This window comes from Geospiza fortis, unplaced genomic scaffold, assembly GCF_000277835.1.
Source record: "Geospiza fortis unplaced genomic scaffold, GeoFor_1.0 scaffold491, whole genome shotgun sequence".
Taxonomy (NCBI): domain Eukaryota; kingdom Metazoa; phylum Chordata; class Aves; order Passeriformes; family Thraupidae; genus Geospiza; species Geospiza fortis.
The window spans coordinates 533563-538594 of NW_005054390.1; positions in this window are offsets into that span (position 1 = coordinate 533563).

Here is a 5032-nt window from a genome sequence, read left to right on the forward strand (position 1 = left end):
TGGGCGGCGGGGAAGCTGGAAGTGTGGCTGCCGCGCCTCTTCGGTGGAGGTGCTGTGTGTTGCGGGAGAACTTCCTCGCGAATACTTATTTGTACCGTTAAAAAAAATCTCTTCGCAGAAGGAGGGCAAACAGTCACGAAAAACCACACTTGTGGTTTTTCTCTGTAAGTGTCTATTGAATTTGCTTCTGCGTGGGGAAGTGTTCCGTTAGGTGTGGGTTGTGAATTAATGGATTTGATTAATTTGCAGAAGATAATTTTTCTTTTAAGAAAAGAATGTCAGATAAAACTTCCTCAGTTTTTTTCTTTTTTTTTCTTTTTTTTTTTTTTTTTTGCGACTGAAGTCTAATTAGAACCTGATTGTGGCATTGTCTTCAAATTTTTTCACTTCTGCAGTCAGTGACAGGTGAGAAAATAACACCTTCCTTTGGTTATTCATAAATTGTTTTATGCTGGGAATTGCTGACTGTATTCCTTCTGGTTGCTGTACAGAATAACACTTAATTGGGAAGATTGTAACGGCTATTGACAATTTTGAGTGTAATTTTGTACTTGAGATTATTTGCTTTGTGATCATTGTTTCTGACATCTTAGCTCTGCAAAGCTTAGCAATTTATTATCTCTTAATTTGTTCTGTTACTAGTTAAATGTAACATGTATGTAAGTAGGTGAGAGAGAAGTATTTCTTAAGTTTCTATTTTATGGAAAATCAGTATTGACAGATGACTACAGAAAGACTCTGTGCACACTTAAAGGTAGTTAATCCATATAACTGATCCAAAATTTCTTTTCCTTCCCTGCATCTCAGTCTTCTTCATAACTGGTATGGTGCTAATACTGTAGTGATGTTCTTTGGGCATGCCCATTTTTCTTCCCTTTTTAGAGTTTGTGGCAGTAATTTAAGGATTCAGTGGGAATACAGTAGCCACTACTGTGTTCTGCTTGATAAGAATGCATCTTGAGTGACTTACGTGGTGTAAGTCTAGACTCTTGAATTAAACAACTTCAGTATTATTGTATGAAATAGCAGGGATTTTAAGCTGTGGTGGACTTTCCAGAGAAGCCTAAATTTGACCTATTTGAAGATTTTCATTTTTTGTAAGCACCAATGACAGCAACATGGGGAAGGAGTATTTGCTGCCGGGAGGGGAAGTTGTAATGAGCAAGAAGTACATGGAATGCAGAAAATGGTCCTACATCCTTGTTGGTTGAATCAGACTGACTGGAACTGCAGAATGGAAAATGAAAGGAGGTTGCTATTGCTTTTTTACTTGTAGCTGTTCAAAATTATGATTAGGCTAATAAAAAGTTGAAATCTCTGTAGAATAACCATTTCCAAACTATGTGGAGGTAGTGTTATGCATGAGCACAGAATAGTACTAAAGTGAGTGTTACTGCCATGTTGTACTAGCAATGGCATCATCTTTCTGAAGTTAGGAGAAAAGCAATTGCTGGATGAGGTTGTTGCTTTGCCATTGGTCTCTTTTTATTTCAGCTTTGGGACATTTTTACAGTATGCCCTTATGTAAACAAAAGCTAAGTGATGATATTTGCATTTACAAGATATAACCTGAGGTCTCATCTGAAAGAGCCTTAAAAGGGAAATAAACACAATTCAGAAATGTAGTAGTATTAAACAGAGACAGTAATTAAATGTTGTTCATTATGAATAGAAGAGTATCAAAAGTTACAAACTTGCAATTAAAAAGCAGTTTACAGAATTGACCATGCAATAATAAAACAAGTTTTTGTTCTAAAAAATGTTATTCTAAGAATGAAAAAACAACTGGAAGAAGGCAACTAAAATCTGGTGGCTTTTTTTAGAAAAGTAACTGGAACTTTAAGTAGGGGGTTAAACTAGATGACCTCCTGCAGTGCCTCTCAATCCAAATTATCCTGTGCTACTGCTCCTGTTCTGTTACAGGCTAGCATTTTTCTCGTAACACACCTGCTACTTTTTACCTAGGCTTGCATGCAAATGTTATCCCTGTCATTAGGCTAGTACACAGTTATATTTTTTCATTTGACTTAATAGAGCTGCTGTTTCAAAACCTCCGACCCTGGCTGTGCACTGATTTTGGTGGGTTCTTTATGTATTCATGTGTCCCATGGGGTTCTCAGCAAGAGGCCACTAAGATGACTAATATGAGTAATACTAGCATGATCTGAGTCAACATTTGAGCTCATGCTTACGTTTGTATTTCTTTAACTTGTTTCGGTTACAATTTCTTTATCAAAAGGTGAATGAGGAGCTTTCTTGAATTTCTGAATATGATATTTTAAATTTATTCTGTGAGATAGATCAGTCTTCGTGCAGATGTGAAAAACTGTACAAAAATGGGAATATACAAAGAAGCTTCTTTGTAGTAGTTCTGCTGAAGGAACAGTGATCCAGTTTTATTTGCTGCATACAAATAGATGCTTTCTGCTGCATACTGTGTTCATCTAGAGAGTAGATTGTATGGCTCACTTAAATTGGTTGTGCGCGACAGTACAGTGACAGCTACAAGGTACCAGTGTAAGGTGGGTTGTCACTGTCAGTTGCAACCTGTAAGATGCTCAAAGAAAAAGAGTGATGCCTCACTCAAGCTCTGTGGGTTATGCAATACTGGATGCAGAGAGGTCTGGTTCACGTGGACAGTGATAACCCCCATGTGTTATGTAGAATGACTTGCCTAGAAGGCAATTGTCCATCTAATTTTGGTTATGTAGTTACTGTTTCGCACAGTCAAAGCTGAATCTTTAAATCTGATTTGTAGGAAAAAACCTGTCCAGTCTGGCGCAGGCACCTATTGATTTAAAATCGATAGAAACATTGTCCCTTTCTGAGGTGAGTTTTCTTTGCGTCTGTCTTTGACCATGACTTCCACAGCAGCATTACGTGGTTCCTTTTGTTGTTAGTAGTTTGCTTTTTAATCATGGTTGCACATTTCCTTATATTAGGAAGGGAGGTGTTAGCCCTTGCTGCTTAGATTTTCTATCTTCTTGGTTTTCTTCTGGTTTTGTGTGGTGCTTTCTTTGCAGGGGTGGGGGAAGGGGGTTATATGTGTGCATTTTCTTTTTTCTCAGAGTCTTTAGTATTTGTTCATAGCTCATAAAAATCTATTAACTAATTCTGTTTTTCTGTGTTTTTTCTGATGTCACAAAAGACAATATTCCAGGTGAACTGAGAATGTTTTCAAAACCTTTCCTCTCTTCATCAGAACACTTTTTCTTTTCTCTTGTGTGCCTGTATTAAGCAGAGATTCTGGTGAGCTGCACATCCTGTGAGTGGTTGTTTTGTTTATCTGCTTATATTTGGCTTATAATGTAATGTCACATGCGAATAACTGCAAGTTTTTCTTTCGGGGGTATATTATTTTATGTTTGTTGACATCAGATGTTATCTGTCTTTTGGTTTTTTTGCTTGGCTAGCTCTCGGTTTTGATCCTGCTCAAGTCTCATGTAAGCCAGTTATCACCAAACTTGTTTTTAGGCTAGGAGTTTGAAAGTGCTTATATGCTTGCATATGTATGGTGTAGTATTTCTTGCTCTGCATGCAGCCCCATATGGGATCTTTTATGATGTTTACCCCAGTTCTTAATCTATGTGTTGTTCATGGTGTAAAGTTTTTTATCGACAGTTCAGTGGAGCTGATTTAGCTGGTATTACCTTTATCGTTCTGCTTATGTGCTTGAGCAGCTGCAGTAGATTTCAGGACTTAAGAAAGTCTTTTACAGATGTTTTAATTAAATGGATTTATTATACATGTTCAAAGTATTGTGATTAAAGTTATTAGCATGTATAATTAAAACTTTTAAAATGGTTCTTTATGTGACTTCATTGGTCTCAAGGATTCATTTTTTGTAGTATTTAGTGAGAGTAACTATCAAATCAGTTTAAATCAGTTGTTAGACCTTTTTTTGCACAGTATATAATATCATCCTGTTTACCAGAAACTATGCAAGAATTTTGAGAGTTTTTTTGGTGAGCGGATAATATGTTAGAGGAATAATGTTTGCGTACAAGGTCTAGTATGCTTTAAATGAGTATTTTCCATCTCTGATATCCGTTAGTCTTGTTTGACTGCAAGGATTTCATAGTTATGACAAAAATGTTCATCACTATTCATTATTTCATAATACTGGCTATGGCTTGGGTTTCTAGTACTGTCAGATATTTCTAAAGTAAGAAACCTTTAACTTCTAAATATCCAGTGTTGATACATAAACATACAGTTCATTTGGTACCTATACTTATCAAACAGTTTTTAGAGGCCTCAGTTATTCAAGTGCATTTAGATTGGGAGGCCTTTTAATTTCAACATGAAATTATGAGATTACTTGCATGGATTCAGATATGGAGGTATGGGTTGCAGGTGATATTTGGGTTATGTATTAGGCAAAATTTGACTGGGAGACTAATGCAAGACCATTTGAGGACAAAGACAGTTGGAAAACAAACATTAATTCCTAATGAAAGAGGGGTTTATAAACTATAGAGAGAGAATTATAAACCATGAAGTCACAAAGATCTAAGAATAAGGTGGAGTTGTAGTTTTATCGTGTGTATTAACTGTTCTCTTAAGCTGTCTTTGTTCTCAAGACTTTTCTTTCCTTAGCCTCTCACAAACACTGGAATCTGCTGCTTCCTCGGTTGTGTAAACACAACAGTTTTTTATAGGCCTGTGCTGTAAACTGTATCACAAGTGACTTAAGTTAAAATTAATTGTTTTTATCTCATTTGGAACAAGTGGCATGAGGGAAAGGGAACGGACAGGATAACTTCTTAAGATGGCTTGCAATGTCAGAGAAAATGTTGTGTAATTGCATCCTGGATAACCCCAAAGATGGACTGAGCTACAAAAGAAATGTTGGGTTCCCAGTGGAATTGGAGGGCACTGGATTGCACAAGACCCAGATCCTCAGCTGTGGGCAGTAAAGCTTGTGTCAATCCAACAGCTGGCTCCCAAAAGACAGACTTTGGAACTACTCTTACAACTGTGTAAATAGGTGCACGGTTATCTTTTAATTGCTGCATACCTGGGTCTTCAT